The sequence below is a fragment of the Amborella trichopoda genome, chromosome 4, assembly GCF_054954075.1.
Source record: "Amborella trichopoda isolate Santa Cruz 75 chromosome 4, AtrichopodaSantaCruz75HAP2 v2.0, whole genome shotgun sequence".
Lineage (NCBI taxonomy): Eukaryota > Viridiplantae > Streptophyta > Magnoliopsida > Amborellales > Amborellaceae > Amborella > Amborella trichopoda.
Window position 1 is genome coordinate 20,650,680 of NC_142339.1, and position 19,020 is coordinate 20,669,699.

Consider the following 19,020-nt stretch of genomic DNA (forward strand, 5'->3'; position numbering starts at 1 on the left):
ATTGAAGAATAATTATCTTCATTCATAAACACATAAAATTCTTCTAAAGTCATAGGTAGGCCTCTAGTTCTTTTAGGTCTATCTGGTATACTAGGTTAAATTGAATCATTCTCACTAGGGAGACTGAGAAATATGGTCTTCGATACCCTTATCTTTATCAATTTTGTGTTAGTCAAAAGCCTTATTTAAAGTATGTTCATCATTTATATTTTTTAAGAAGTGAGCATCACGACTTCTATAAAGGATCTAGTCTTATGGTTATAGAATCTATAGCCCTTAGAAATTTTTGAATAACCAATCAATGAGAATTTTATAGTTTTACTTTGTAATTTATCTCTATTTTATGGTGGTATAAACACATGTGCCCAAGAACCCCAAACTTTCAAGATGGAAAGGTCAGGCTTCCTACAAGTGCATAATTTCATAGGGGGTTAAGTTTATGGATTTAGTGGGAATATGATTAATGATATACATTGCAGTCTTGAGAGCCTCACTCCAAAAATAAGGTGATAAATCTAAATGACTCATCATAGATCTCACCATGTTCATTATAGTTCTATTTCTTCTTTCAGCTACACTATTTTGTTGTGGTGTACATGGCATTGTGGTTTAATGAATTATTTCATGCTCCTTACAAAATTCGGTAAATAAACCAGAGCAATATTCACCTCCCCTATCTGTTTGAAGAATTTTAATATGTCTAACTAGCTGATTTTTTACCTCAGCTTTATATTTGCATCTGACTTTCTACTAATTAAGTACACGTATCTATGACGTGAATAATCATCCATAAATATTATGAAATATTTGATACCTTTGTGTTTTAACATTTAATGGTCTACATATTTCTGAGTGAACAATATTAAGCACTTTCCTAGACCTTTTTCCTCAAAGAAAACACTTCTTAGTTAATTAAGCAAAAATACATGACTCGCATGTTTTGAATACAATTTCTCCTAAGTTAGGGAGAAAGCATCTTTTAACCATTTAATTTATTTTATCTTTATTTATATGTCCTAATCCTAGGTGCCATAAGTGTTAATCATCCACTCGCACATAAACATCAAACGAGGTATCAAAATAACCAGAATAAGATGTACTTTCATTAATGTTCAAACGGTACAGATTGTCAACCTTAATACCATACACCAATGTTGAATAATGTTTACCAATAGTAACTCGACTAGACCTGAACTTTATTTCATAACCCTTGTTGTCTAGCTTAGGAACAGAAAGTAAATTGTGCCTTATATTGGGCCCGTGCAAAGTATCAGTTAGTAGGAGATTTGTTCTTTCAGGTAGACAAATCTTAAAAGTATCGACACCAAGTACATCACAATAGGTATCATTTCCCATATAATATGATGGTTACCGGCTGTAATCTCTTTCAACTCTGTGAATCCATCCATGGTCCTCGAGGAGGCTGATTCGACCCACAAATTCCTCAGGTCATGGTCGGTAACTAATGATTCTAGGACTACACAAATCTAATCATTTTTTATATTTTGATTACTATTATTATTTCGGCCATTGTTATTATTATTGCTCCTGTTTTTCAGCTTAGGACAATTAAACTTAATGTATCTCCCATTTCTCTTATACATATTACTGTTCTGATTATTGTAAGGTTTCTTGAGAATCTGAGAAGATAAACTTTAAGCAAAGCGGAGCACATTTGACTTCTTCCTCATTCTTATCATAGATTCAATATTTAGGTGCATATGAAGATTCAACATAGTTATCCCTTGTGCAGAATGGTTCAATACAATTTCAACAGGCTCCCAAGATGGAGGGAGACTATTAAGGACAATGGACAATTGCATGCAGTCAAGGACTAGATTCCCGACCGTAGCAAGGTCATTTGCGAACACTATCATTTTGTTGACATGCTCGATCACTGAGTCAATTCTTTCATTATGCAAGAATTATATTTTTCTAATAATAATTGCACATGGGTTTTATAAGTGGTCACATACTTTTTAAATAGGGCACCCATCATACTTTGAGTTGTGATATAGTCATCAAATACTATAATCAAATCATTCTCCATAAAACTCAACATTGTGGTCCTAGCTACTTCATCATCTTCTAACCATTTGTCAAGTCACATTTTGGCTTGACCATTAGCATTAGGCTCTAAAATTGGAAGTTCTATATCCAAAACATAGTCAACCCTATATTGGAAAAGAATATATTCAATTTTTCTTTTCCACATAAAAAAATTAGTTTCGTTGAGTTTTTCAAGTTTTGATAGTTCTGATATGACTTACCTAAATGTTATTTTAAATTTTAGATAATACCTAAAAACTCAAAAAATTAATTGTGTTTAAAAAAAGGGTTATCTACTAATCAAATCAATAGGTTTGCCGACTTTCAGTTAGCTGCAACCTCAAAGAGGAATTTTCTCAAATAGATTATGTTCGCCCTGCTATGATGTAAGAAACTAAAAAAGTAAGGCAACTAACTACTTTATGCAATTCTTGCACAAGACTAATTTTCATAAATATATGAATATGTTTTAGCTCTAGAGAGAGAGAGTCTACAATGATATTTGATATTTTTCAAAAAAAATATGGCATAACATAATCATAGAAAATGAATTTACAAATTCTAGATCATGAAATGTTTTCACGTAAAGAGACCAAAGCATAGGATAATTATGCAAAGGCAATGATAATTATGATGCAAATGGAATATGTAGATATATCCCTAAAATATAACTAAAATAAATAAATCAGACTAATACGTAACAGAAGATTTATTTATTTTTTAAGGTACTGATTTTCGTTTGCAATTATGGATCCCTTTGTCTCTCTCTAAAATTTCAGCAACATCTTTATTTCTCTCTCTCTAAATTATAACGGCTTCCAAGATAGATTTAGAGAGAGAAGACCTTAGAGTTATGGATTGGTTCAAAGATTTTCTCTCTCCTTTCAATACTGATAACTTTGTTGAGAGATAATTTATGTATAAATCTAATGCATCTACTAAAGAAACTACAAAAAAAGAAATGAAAATAAGTGCATAATATATTAGAGAGAGAAAAGAGATTTTCTATTAGAAGCCTTAGATTAAATTTTTTTTTTTAGAATTATTCACCAATCATTCATTCATAAAAAAAACCACACAAGCTAACAGTTTTACAGAGCCACACAGACCCCAAATAAACAGTCAAAAAACGTAAAAACAAAAACAACTAACAAACAAAAACCACTAAAACAATAACTTACTTACAAAATAACAGCCATGATTTGCTAGAGATACACGTTCTTTAGCAAGACCCTCAACCTCCATATTTGCGTCTCTAAAACATGATCAAACTTAACATTCACTTCATTGCATTCCAAACTTACTTCTCTCACCAATCCATACAATAACCTAGGAAATTCAATTTCTTTCTTTATCCATTTTATTACATTTAGTGAGTTTCCTTCCATCATCATGAGTCTGTTAAATTGCTTAGAAAATTTAACACCTTGTAAACAATATCTCATTTCAGCTTCATTTCCTGTAATATTCCCAATAAGTCCAGATTTCAGCAATACATTCCCTCTACAATCATGAACAATATCTCCAATCCCTGCAGGGCCTGGGTTTCCCCTTGAACTTCCATCAAAGTTTACTTTAATCCATTCTGGTTGTGGTTTTTTCCAAAATCATATTTGAAATTTTCTGATACTTCGTTCTTTTACTAGAATATTCAAACTATACATCAAATCCACACGAGGAACCTCCCACTATTCCTTTACAACAGATAGCCATTATGCAACCGTTATTCTAATCTTTCCTTGTAGATCATTAACTGGTTTGCCTTTTCAAAACATAGTCTATTTCTTTCTTTCCATATCTCCCAAACAGTAACATAGTCTGTTTCTTTCTTTCCATATCTCTCAAACAGTAACATAGTCTGTTTCTTTCTTTCCATATCTCCCAAACAGTACTAGATTTTATTACTTTCCTAATTTCTTTACCTTTTTTCCCCACATTTGTAATTTTTCGATCATCAATGAATCTATTTGCCTCTGAAATGACATTCACTTGCAAACCCAACTAGTTTGAGACCCAATTCCAAATACTTCTCCCAATTTTACTGTTAAAAAGTAGATAATGAACTTACTCTTCATCATTTTTGTAGAGCAAGCATACATTAAGAAGCATATTACCTCTTATTCTCAACATATCAATAGTTAGCAGTTTCTTTTGTATAAGCAACCAGACAAAAGCTCGAACTTTAAGAGGGATTGGCCATCTCCAAATCTTAATTAAGTTTTTATCCACCCATTTAACTTTACATAGTACATCAGTTTATATGCGGATTTTACAAAAAAACCTCTTGAATTATTTGGGGTCCATACATACTTATCATCTTTATCACAACAATAAAAATATTGTTGCAGTAATATCGGACATTGCACAATCTCCTCTGCCACAACACTATTACTATTCTACAAGGACATCGAATATCCCAAACTGCACCACAGCCTCGTCCAATCACTATTTCACTAATCATCTTATTTTTAGAGTTTACCGTAGCAAAAAGATTAGGGAATTGAATCTTTGAAGGACAATTTCCAATCCAAATTGGTTGCCAAAATCTGGTATTATCTCTTTTCCTCACCACCATTCGAATATACCTCAAAAAGAATCTCTGATGAGTGACAATCCTTTTCCATATAGATGTAATTCCTTTTTTATTGTTATCCTTTGCAATAATTCCAAGTTCCTTATTAACAGTATATTGTTCACCTAAAATGGTCCATAGAGCAGAACCTCTACTGTTTGTTGTGAGAGGCAAACCTAGATACTTAATTGGAAAACCTCTAGAACCACAATCTACTAACTCTGCATACTCCTTAACTTTAGTATCATCACATGCCACACCATAGATATTAGTCTTCTGTAAGTTCACTTTCCTACCTGTAATTACCTCAAAGCACTTCAAAAACCTCTTTAAAGTCTTAATCTATTGCTCCTGTGCACCACATAATATTGAAGTGTCATCAACATACTGCAGATGAGACACCACAGCTCCATTGCTTTTTACTGAAAATTCACTAATAATTCCCATATCCACCACACTAAAGATCCACCCATAACAGTGAACAGAAAATGGGATAAAGGATTCCCTTGTCTTATTCCTCTTGAAGCCTTCAAAAAACCTTTAGGTTTACCCTTTAATTGAGAAATGTGTGCATTTTAAGCAACATTTAATCCATGACAGCCATCTATTCCCAAAAACCATAACTTTCATGGTTTGCAGCAAAATATACCATTCCACCTTATCATAAGTTTCTTCAAGATCTATCTTACAAACAATTCCTGGTTTATTTTCTGCAATCATTGAACTAACCAACTCTTGAGCACATAAAATGCTATCAGTAATCTGTCGGCCTTGAATGAACGTTGACTGAGGTCTTTTTACTACAATGGGTAAGACCTTTCTAAGTCTAATCGCTAGATATTCTTTATTTAACTTATTTGATGGGAATAGGTTTAGGAAGTGGATGATAAGATTCTAACACTTTTCTTAAGATCTTGATTGTGGATCTAAAGAATAGATGACTCACACCTCTCACCCCACAAGTCTCCTTAGATGGACAGTCAAGTTTTGGTCCTCCGAATTGTGGCAAACCTCAATGAATGAAAAATTTATAAAAGAGAGCTTTCCCTCTCATGATCTCAACACCTATTCTCTCTCTTCTCTCTCTAAAAGTTGTCTCTATCTAAGGCTCTCTAGAGGGGCACGCCCCACCGAGGTCACATCTCTCTCTCTAAGATACCCAAGGGCGCACGCCCGAACCCTAACTAGCCTAAGGGGCCAAACCCCAACCTAAACCCTCTAGCTTTCTCAATTTGGTGGCACGCCTAGGCTAGGATATCTTGTCTCTTTCTTATGGGTTCTAAGGCAAGCTAGATGGGTTTCATGATTTTTGGAGTAGCAAAGGGATCATCACCAGTTAGTAGTTTTATCGCTTCTCTCTTTGATTTCTATTTCTCATCTCTCTAAAGATCAAGTCAAGAGGGTTTGAGCAAAACTAAGGCATTGAAGACTCAAGTAGTTTATTCTAGATCGATATCTATATCTATTGAGAGGGTTTTACGAATAAGTAGGAGAATCAAGAGACCGATCATAGATCCCAAGCACTATAGGAATGAGGAGACTTGGCATGAGGTGTACTAAACTTGGTTGAGGTAATCTCCGATAATGTTACGTCTTTAAATTTTATTTTTGTGTTAAACTCTTCTATTCCCATAAAGTAATTAATTAATATTTTGATTTAAGGAATTGTACTTAATAGTGGTAGCAAGTGAGAATCGTATTTTTTTTTTTTTTTCAAGAGTTATTTGTTTGTAATTGGATATTGTGAGTGCTCTTTCAGGTGTAAGAATAAGGAAAATAAAAAAATTTTAATTTATGTAAACCGTGCTTGATCACATAGTCCAACTTTCATACTAGTATATATATAAAGAAAGAATATAATGAGACCATTTACTTTAAGTACAAAGTGGTGACAACTAATCTTGACCATTGGATGTGAAATTAGGTGGTTACATTTATTTCATTGACCAAGCTCAAAATTCAAAATAAGTTTTCTGGAACATTGTGACATACCCAAGCTATCAGATTTCACATCTGATGGATGCAAGTAATTTTAACCTCCTTATACCAAAGGTAAATGGTCTTATTGTATACAATCCTCTGTATATATATATATATATATATATATATATATATATATATATGGGATAATCTAAAGTTCACAACCCTTGGTTAACGATAGAATGAGCTATGAATAATGGATATACTAACTTTGTGGTTTAATTTTTAAAAAAAAACTATTTTTTGTGATATCTTCATCATTAAGTAAGGGTGATTTTATAAATATTGTTACAAGTCATGGGCATTTTTGTTACCTCTATAAAAGGTAAAGTTGAAATTTTTACTAAAAGATAAAGGTAATTTACAAATAAAGTTACATGACACTAACTTGTAAATTGTCATTATATTTTTATGAAAAATTTAAATTTACTATTGTTTAATGGTTAAGTTACCTATTAAAATAATTTTTTTAAAAAAAAGTAATGATTTTTTTTATTGATATATATATCTATATATATAACTTTTTTATTTTATTTTTTTTTAAATATGTTAATATTGTGAATAACGGGTGGACAATATGTTCAGGTTCAGCCCCAACCACCGATGCCCCAACCACATCCTCTCTTCAAAAAGCCTCTCGCCTAAAATGTCTCCAACTTCTCCGAGTAATCCTTGGAAGCGTAAGCGACATAAATAATGGTCCATCTCTTGTACGAAATACCCATTTTCAATAAAAACTAGATTTGTTTGTTCGTCAAACGGTTCCTTGCCATCGATTTCAATAATTTCCGTTTTCTCTTTTATCAAATATTTTCATGTTTGATTTGTTATTTTTTCCTCTTTTTTTAAACCACACAAACGGAGCAGCACATGTGGGGCCGTTTTGCATGTTTGAAACTTTTTTACGGGTGTTGTTTGATGTGGAGAGCCGATCGCAGCGAAACTGAGCCTCCGAGTTAGCCACGCAGTCAATCTAATTATCGCCCAATTCATTGTTTGCAAACACAACCACAACCACAATAATGTTAAAAAAAATAAAAACAACCACAACCACAATTTGCCCCATTATTTATTATTGGGAAAAGTTTATATAGAGCCGAGGCTCTAAACAATCAAATTAGAACGTACCTCAAAATTTTCATTATAAGAGGTTGTTTTGATGCCCAAATATCTTCAAATTAATTATCTAGACATCAAGATGCATGTACATGAGAAAAAAATGGATTTCATGTTCTGAAAATAATGTATTCTGTAATGTATTTTTGTACCATCAATTTTCAAGTTTTCATAGATCTGTTGATCTACAATATTTTTTAAGCTTTAAACTTTATAAATAAAGATGAAAATATATTTTAAGGCTATAACAAAGATTTCCAGTATTGAAACCACATTCCTCGTCACTATTTAAAGGTAGGTTTGCCTAAGCTCTCTATAATCCGCACCCTTTATTATTTCTTGAAAGGAAAGTATTTTAATAGGACTGCAGCACTATTAAAATAAGTAGAGCATCAGCTCTAAACTCACCAAAAACTATATTTATAACGTCTAAAAACTTTTGAATTGATCATCTCGACCCTAAACGTAGTGGGGAAAAGAAAACAAAATTTTCAGTTGTCAAAAAAAAAAAAAAAAACAAAATTTTATGCCTAAAAAATATAAATTGTAACGCGTTATCTAAACCCTTCAATTCACCCTAAAACCACTTTGAACATTTTGCCGGAAGGGGCGCACATGGAGGGCGGCTCGCTTAGCACCGCATTCCTTCCTAACTTTTCAATTCCCTTCCACCGTCGCCTTGCTTTTTCTTTGTACAACGTCCCTTTCATGTCGTAGTCGAGTTTGAATGTCCACCAAGACTTGAGAAAATGCCCGACCTGCCTCTCTCTCTTACACCACATTTTGCCTTTTGGAACACCCTTCAACATTTTCGTCATCTTTGTCTTCTTTTTTTTTTTTTTTATCGGTTTTTGTTTTTTTGTCATGTTTGTATTGGTGCCTATATGTAGAGCAATAAAGCGCATACACCCTATAAACTAATGGAGCCCTTTGGACGTTAAAAGTTAAATAGGGCTGTGTTGTTTGTGGGTTGAAGGTCGGGTCAGAGTAAGCCTAGGCCCAGACTGACCTTAAACTTGAATAGGTGGACCTAGACTTGGACCCGATTGGGTCTCAACCACCCTTACTGAACGCCAACCCAAGGTAGGCAAGACAGGCCCAAACCAAAACCAAATTTGTTTTATATTAGAAGGTAGATAAAATTATTTCTATGAAAAAATATTTGTGATTGCATACAATAACAAACTATACATAATATTGAACATTTTACACATGTAACGTATCACATACAATGAGATTGTTTAGAAAGATATCATTTATCTTTTGTACTTATAGGTTACAATGATTCTTGTCCCTTGAATTTCAAAATGGGTGGCTATAAAAGTGACAATGAATAAACATAAAATTCCAAAAAAAGAAACAAATTCTTATACTTTATGATTCACCCCAAATTATCTAATTTGACATCTAATTACTTGAAAAGACCACTGATACCACTCCACTAACACCTTCAAAAACCTAACTCCTAAACTACATGAAAAAACATTTAGGGCCCTGTCCTCCCCACTAAATTACCGAAAAAGAAACTTTATTTGCACATAATACCATCCACAAAACTTAAACACTATAATTGGACCCCTCGAAGATGAGGATGTGTTTTAAGCACATAAATATGTTCTCTTTAAAAAAATACACCAATCAAAGCACACCAAGAGCACGCTTATTCACAACTCGTGAATTCTTTCATCCGTGAATCTAGCACCAATTCATATTTCAGCCCAACAATGTTTAAGCCATGCTGTCTAAGATGAAAACTTACATGAGAATGCCAAATCGCTGTAGCACCATATTAAAAATACGAACAACATTTGATTAGTTGAGAGAGAGCCAAAATGTTATCATGGAGTAGCCCTTAAAATAGCAACATTAGTTGACTGGTTGAGATTTAAGTCAATAAAGTTAGTATCCCTTTATATCCGCAACTGCGTTTTTTTCCTGGGTCTCCATTATTCATTTTTCGCTTGATTATTGTTTACATTGTATTAGTATTAAAAACTATATGTTGCAAATCTAAAATGTCATTTATTGATTTACTATGCTAATATTCATTTAATTCCTTGCTCCTTTCTGATCATTTGCCTATTGCTCAAGAAGCAAATACCTTAAGGTTCTCTACGATTATATCTAGGTTATAAGAATTGGCCATTATTTTCTTTCTCTTAGACAATAAGTGACAAAAAGTGAACTCTTTTTTGTTTTGAACTTAAAAATAAAAAAAATAAAAAAATAAAAAAAAAATAAAAAAAAAAAAAGAAAGAAAGAGGAAGCTAACTCTTGCACCTCCAATGAATTTGATTCCTCCAAATTCAAGCTTTTTACTTATAAAATATAACATTAGTTCTCTATCTAGATTGGGAGAAAATTACGGACGGGCCCCTTTTCTTGTCTTTTATTACGAGATTGATCGCATTTTCACGAAAATTATGTCCTTAACTGCCCCACCTATCTAACATTGCTAAACCAGACAGAGGACTTGCCACATTTTATGTATTTTTCAACCAGTCCAACATTTCTATTACCAGAGATTACTTTTTCATAGTTGTCGGGCAACAACTATGCGAGACACTATAAAGGTCATTTACAATGGTTCACTTTTTTATGCAAAAACCATAGCTTTCTCCAATGGAATGAGTAGTCCTTTTTGGACCACTTCCCATTTATTTCTCTCTTTACAATAACCATGAAGGAAATAATGGTTATGAAACCAAATAAATGTTTCTACAACAATCAGGAAATAATGAGTATGAAACTAAAGAAATGTTTCCTGCTAAAAATAACTAGGGAAAAAAAGGTATGAAACAAATGTAATTGTTTTCGGTGCATTGTTGAATTTATTGGTTTTTTGATAGTTTGGGTTGAGCATACCTAAATTGGAAAGCAACCAAGGAGGGAGAGGAGGCATTGCACCAAGGCTTTCACAATTCAAAACATATAGAGAAAGTAAAGTTCAGTGTTAAGAGCACAAGATAAAAAAGAAAATACTCTCTCTCTCTCTCTCTCTCTCTCTATATATATATATATATATATATATATATATATATATATATATATATATATATATATATATATATATATATATATATATATATATATATATGTGTGTGTGTGTGTGTGTGTGTGTGTGCGTGTGTGCGTGCGTGCGTGTGTGTGCGTGTGTTGAGGTTGAGATAAATCTTGGAGTTTGCATGAAGGTTTCATTGTAGAATCTCTCTTTTGTTACCTTCTTACTACCACTATAAACGTGTAAACTCTCTCTCACACACACGCACACATTGCAACTATGAAGAAGGAGACCAGAAAAACTTGTTGTTATCACTACTAAAGTATTTTTATTTATGACAACATTATCATTACCCTCCATTGGGTGCAACCCTTGCTTCCTCTCTCTCTCTCTTGAAACTTCACACCCACTTTTTCCTTCACATTACAACCACTCATTCTGAAATACCCATTCTTTTTTTGTCTCTCTAAAACCCTATTATTGTTGTAGCTTTATATCACAACCTTGCTCCCTGCCGTCCCCACTAGACCCATAGAGGGCTAGGCCCAGGCCTACTCGAGGACCATAGGGAGTGAAGCCATGCCCACAGATTGCGAATGTCGCTTTGGTTAGAGTGCGCTCAACACTTTGAAAAGACAAAGAATTTCCAGTATCAAGTTAGCCACAAATGAAACAAAAAACGAAACAAAATATATATAACCATAATCTGCTGGACAAACAAGCCCAAAATATATATAACAATCCAAAATATTACATATAGGTCCTAGATACAAAAGGCCCAACATCAAGGCATATTACCAAATCAAAATGGACTATATGGACAGACCGCTAACCAAAATATACACTGCAAAATAGAGCTTCAACAGAAGGGGGGTAAGGGACCCCAAGCACGACCACCAAGACACGCCACTCTAGTTACGGCTCGCTATCAGTCTATATGGATGAAAAATTAATATAGTGAGTTGTAAAGCTCAGTAAATAAGATTTAGGTGTCATGCATTCATGCCTACAAATATTTTGTCATGTAAAAAATCATGGTTTTAAGTAAGTCTTACAAAACATGGAATCATGTATCAAATTCATATTTAAACATACATGTCATATATGATTTATTTCATGGTGGAGTAATAACTAATTAGATTAATCATATATAAACGTAATAAGCATTATAACAGATCAAAGCATTAGGCATAAGCATCGTAACAGATCAAAACATTTAGGCATGCATATACATAATCAAGATCAAAAGATACCAACTAAGTCCTGAAGTAAAAGCCCCACCCATCAGGGCAATCAAATCTCTGATGCGTAGAGCCTCTACCATCACCATTAGGAGAGAAGCACCACCAACGGGTAAATCTATTACGTACTGCCTCACACATGCACACGATCCCCAATGCACTTTGGGATTTTTGATAGGCACTGGCCTTGCAAGATATGGCCCTCTTATGTTCCCTTTTGGAAAGAGAGCGTTGGTCCCAATGAGTAGTGCCTCATATAAGTTTTGGAGGAGTAACCACCCAAACATACACACTCTTAACTCTCATCCTATCATAGAGAGCAAGGAAAGATCACAGTTGGCGACACAAATATTTCATCATCTCATAACAGAAGCATGTCTCTATGCACACATATCTTATTGAAAGCGTGTTATCACATACACATATCTTATCAGAAGCATGTCACTATGCATAGATCATATAACAGAAGCATATCTCCATGTGCACATATTTTATCAGAAGCATGTTCCCATCCACATATATCTTATCAGAAGCATGTTAATATGGGCACATATCTTATCAGAAGCATGTTCTCATCCACACATATCTTATCAAAAGCATGTTATTATGGGCACATATCTTATCAGAAGCATGTTATCATATCCACATATCTTATCAGAAGTATGTCACCATGCATGGATCATATAACAGAAGCATGTCTTTATGCACACGAATCATATTAGAAGCATATCATACATATAATCACAAGAAACATCAAAATGTCCAGAGCATGTTATACATATAATCACAAGAAACGTCACGGTGTCATATTATTATACTTATTAGCTCAAGAGACATTATCATGTTAATAATATGATACATATCAATGCAATAGACATTATTATGTCATATTATCATGCTTATCAATTCAAGAGATATTATCATGTCAATAGCATGTTATATATCAATGTAATTAACATCACTATGTCATATTATCATTCTTATCAATTCATTAGACATTATCATGTCAGTATCATGCTATATATCAATACAATAAACATCACTATGTCATATTATCATGCTTATCAACTCAAGAGATATTATCATATCAATAATATCTTATATATATATATATATATATATATATATATATATATATATATATATATATATATATATCAATGTTATAGACATCACTATGTCATATTATCAGGCTTATTAATTTAAAAGACATTATCATGTCAATATCATGTCATATATCAATGTAATAGACGTTATTTTGTCATATTATCACACTTATCAATTTAAGAGACATTATCATGTCAATAACATCTTATATATCAATGTAATAGACATCACTATATCATATTATCAAACTTATCAGCTCAAGAGCATGTTATATATTAATGTAATAGATATCACTATGTCATATTATCATGCTTATCAATTCAAGAGATATTATTATATCAATAGCATGTTATATATCAATGTAATAGACATCACTATGTTATATTATCATGTTTATCAATTCAAGAGACATTATCATGTCAATAAGATATTATATATCAATGTAATAGACATCACTATATCATATTATCATGCTTATCAATTTAAGAGACATTATCATATCAATATCTTGTTATATATTAATGTAATAGACATCATTATGTCATATTATCATGTTTATAATTATCGATGAAAATAAATTATCAAGTCATCCTAATAATTTTTTACTTAAAATTGCACTCAGGATAAAATTTAGAGGCGCGCCTTAATTTGATTGTTTAAGGTTGCCATCTTATGCTAACCCCACATTTTTCTAAATACTCACTTTTAGGTACAACAATGTCCCTGCACACTCGCACCAACACAACCACGACAAATTGGGCCGCTAGTATCATGCATGATTAAGTATAGAGGTGTAAACGGTTCGCATCTATCCGTAGACTCAACAGGTGGACTTGACTCAGGTCTAAGTCTCGGTCTTATTTTTGGACCGGACAGACTGAGTCCAGGTTGACCCAACCCAACTTGATATGAATATTTAAATATATAACAAATATAATTTCATAATATAATATTATTTTACTATGATAAAATATTATAGATTGTTACTATATTATATTTTTTATAGGGTGTGGTTTGCATAAGGTTGCAACCTTAAACAATCAAAGTACGGCGCACCTTCAAATTTTATCATGAGATGTAATTTTAGTGTCAAAACTTATTAGGATAACTTGAGAATCTATTTTTATATCTAATTATAACATTTTGAACTTCGAAAATGGTTCAAATCAAGTAGATCTATGGACACATGAAAATCTTGAAAATGGATGGTCCAGATATTGCGTTGCAAGATGTACTATTTTTTGAATCCAAAATCTTATGTTCTTTACAGATCCATATACCTTGAAATGAAGATGATCAATTAGAGTGTTGGAAACATTTTTTGATAGATTTTTAATGTGCTCCTTAATTCAACTTACAACCTTTTATAAAAAAAAATTGATTTATTTATTTTATTATATAATGTACTATTGAATAATATTATTTTAACGAGATACTTTGTGACTTATGGCTTCACTCACCCACTTTTTATGTTTTGGTAAGTAAAAAAGTTGTATGTTAGTGGGTACTTGGGCCCCTACTCTTTGGTGAGAATGGAGCTAAACATCTTATCATGGAGCTCGATAATACTACCGCCAAGGCCCCAAGCCATTCTCACTTTACTATATAACCAACCTCTATGTACATAGTACTTATCTTTATCTCTCTTTTTTTGGCTAGTTATACAAATATGCATATGGTGTTTTGTATTTATTAATTTTGAACCGTTAACTTTATCATTTTTTTTTTTTAGCTACAATGCAAAACACAAAATGTATATTGCCATGTAATATTTCTTGGGAAAGGTTTCTATACTTCTCCTACTGTATAGAAGCTATATACTCCTGCTCTATCCAACCATCCAATTTAGGTGAAGTGGGAAAGGGGTTGTCGTCGTGGTGGTAGCACCTCCACACCCTAGTCACTAAGTTGTGGTTTCCATTTCCACTAATTCCACCTCATTAATAATTTTAAAAAACGAATTCTTAAACTATTTGAAAAAATAGGTAGGGCCTATCTTCCCCACTTAATTACTCAAAAAAATAACAAAAATCAAATCAAGTGAGCCACTGATCATTTGATCGACCCTTCAAAGTATTTTATATTTAATTATTTTTTATAAATTATATGATGATTATTAAATTCGATATATGCCATCATCTTAAAGGGCCGCACCTAAAAAAACTATTTTAAAATGATAAAATAAAATGATCAAAATACTCTTAAAATTTTCAAGAGCATTTTTGTTATTTTATTTTATTGGGATGTTTGTTTTATATTTTGTACCGGTAAAAGTTTAACAGATGATTGACCAAAATTCGGTATCAAAATGTTTTGTAGAAATAAAATAATGTCCAAGTGTGACATTGTGACCGGGCCACCATTCAGAATAGATCGTCGGACAGGGAGAAAGAACAAAGTTTTTTTTTACTGTAGGGAAAATATAGAAAGCTGCCCTTATTTCTCTTGCTCATTCATTTATGGATCTTTTGATAAACTCGAGGAGCGTGAAAGTTGCCTTTTAGTGATGACTTCTTTAATATTTTTTTATGCAAACTGATTTTGAAAACAAAATCGAAGTTTTGAAGATAAAAATTATAGATGTCCATGATTGGAAAGCTATTTTTAAATAGAGTAATTAAATAATAATAAGAATAATACTCTTGAAAAAAAACACGTTAACCCATTTTTTTAGTAAATAAACCCGGTTATGACGTTGCGTTACTTCGCATATGTAATTTCATGGAAAACTTAAGCTACCACGTGGCTAGGATAATTAATTGTTTCACATCCTCAAGTTTTGCTTTCACATATAAGAAAGCACAAATTCACGTATATGCGTATTGAAGTTTGACATAGATGCATACTCACACGCATACATATATTACATATAGGAAAAGTATATAGCAATAATATTTATATAGGAAAAGTACATAAAGAGACTATTTAATTTTAGTAACGGAGATCACATTCATTATTGTCTATTAACTTTTTATAGTAGGTGGACGTAAGTGCATCAGATTTAAAGTTAAAAAAAAAAATTCTTGAACTTTATGACACATCATAAACTATCCAATTTGACATTTGATAGTTAGAAGTAATTATAACCTCCTTGTAACAAAGACAAATGGTCTCATAGTATATATATATAAAACACCACGCAACGCCTATAGGCGAAAATGAACAGTGCTTTTGCTTACCCCCATCACCGTCCAAAGTTCATAGCGCGGTCACTATTGTCGGATAGTGTGTTATTTTTATTTTATATTTTAAAAATTAGAATGACCTGAAATTTAGAGTGTGTATTCATCAAAAATAAGAGAATCTTCGAAAAATATAAAAAAAAATATTTTACATGAAAAACATTGACCAAAATACCCCTGAAACTATTTTGAGGTATTTTGGTCAATTTTGTTTTACATATATATATATTTTTTTTTTATTAGATGTGTTCAGTAAGATGTATATTCCCTCCAAATTTCATGTCATTCAGATTTATATAAAAACAATTAAAACTAAAACACTACCGGGAATCATGACCGCACAATGAAACTTGGACGGTGATGAGGGTAGGCGAAATCACTGTTCATTTTTGCCTATAGGCATCAGGAAGACTTTTCCTATATATATATATATATATATATATATATATATATATATATATATTATATTATAATATAATATAATATAATATAATATAAATGAACAGTGATTTCACCTACTCTCATCACCATCCAAAGTTCATCGCATAGTCACAATTGTCCAGTAGTGTTTTATTTTTCACTTTTTTTTTTTTTTACAAATCGGAATGATTTGAAATTTGAAGTGCGTATACATTCTAGTGAGGTGCATCTAATAAAAATATAAAAATAATAATTCGTAAAAACAAAATTAACTAAAATACCCCCGAAAGTTTTTGGGGGTATTTTTGTTTTTTTAAATATAAAATATTTTCTTTGATATTTTTCATATATTCTCCTATTTTTTTTAAACAGACGCTCAAACTTTCAGGTCATTCCAATTTATAGAAAAAAATAAAAAATAAAATACTACCAGACAATCGTGACCATGCGATGAACTTTGGACGGTGATGAGGGTAAGCGAAATTACTGTTCATTTTTGCCTATAGGCATTTTGTAGTATCTTATATATATATATATATGGAAAAAGTTTATATAAGGTTGCAACCTTACAATGTAGAATTGCAGATGCACGTAAAAACTCCATTGCAAAAGGTTGTTTTAATGTTGAAAGACCCTCTAATTGATCATCTCGATATCGAAATATATGAAAGTGTAAAAAAAAATGTTTTGAGTCTTAAAAATAGTGAATCTTGCAACACATTATCTAGACCGTCCTTTTTCAAGATTTTCACATGTTTATAAATCTACATGATTTTAACTATTTTTGGATTTTAAAATTTTATAATATGAAAATACATTTTTAGATAATCCTAAGAATTTTTTACACAATTACTTGTTATAATAAAATTTGGAAGTGCGCCGTAATTGGATTGTTTAAGTTTGCAACCTTATTGAATATATATATATATATATATATATATATATATATATATATATATATATATATATATATATATATATATATATATATATATATAGGGAAAAGTTCATGTCAACCCAAAGACGTACTGCTAATATCCGATAAGTTTGAATTTTAATTTTCTTTCTATAAATCAGACTGATCTGAAATTTGGAGTGTGTGTACATAAAACATAGTTGAATCTTTGAAAAATATAAAAAAAAATATTTTACATGAAAAACATTTACCAAAATGCTCATGTAAAGTTTCGGGGGTATTTTCATCAATTTTTTTTTGTAGATTATTTATTTTATATTTTTATTAGGTGCACCTTGATGAGAAGAATATACACCTAAAATTTCAAGTGATTTGGATTTATTGAGATGAAGAGAGTGTATGTACAAAAGTTTGGGTCATACAAATACCACAAACACAGTTTTATAGAAGTGTGGTTGCATTATACTATGATACAACATTTACATTAGATCACTGCTATATATATATATATATATATATATATATATATATATATATATATATATATATATATATAATATATCGGAAAACTCTGCCCAACGCCCATAGGCGAAAATGAACAGTGGTTTTGCCTACCCTCGTCATGATCCAAACTTCATTGCACAGTCACAGTTGTCCGGTAGTGTTTCAATTTTTATTTGTCTTGTATAAATTTATTATTTGAAATTTGGAGCCTGTGTACATCTTAGTGAGGTGCACCTAACAAAAATATGAAAAAAATAATATGCAAAATATAAATTGATCAAAATACCCTTGTAAATGTATTTTGATTAATTTATATTTTTCGAATTATTTGTTTCATATTTTTATTAGGTTCACTTCACTAAGATGTATGCACGCTCCCAATTTCAGATCATATTGATTAGTAAAAAAAAACATGAAAATTAAACTACTATCAAACAAATGTGCCTGTACGATGAAGTTTGGATAATGATGAGGCTTTTCCCTTATAGGCGTCTTATAGTATTTTTCATATATATATATATATATGAAAATGTTGAGATTAGCCCACTAGCTAATATAAACATACGAGTCCAACGGCCCACATTGAATCTGGGCCGATTTGACGGTCACAGCTTCATTTCGTGTTTACATTTTTTTTTACTACAAATCCAAATAACTTGAAATTTTAGGCGTCTATTCTTCTCATCGAGGCACACCTAATAAAAATTTTTTTAAAATAATTCGTAAAAAATAAATTGATCAAAGTACCCTTGAAACTTTTTCGGGGTACACACCTAGGCTATGGGCGCTTACTATAGCAGTACGCACCTGGACATACAATATCTTTTCCCATATATATATATATATATATATATATATATATATATATAAAACACTTTGGAACGCGTATAGGCGATAACCGACAGTGATTTCGCATCCCTTTATCGCGTCGT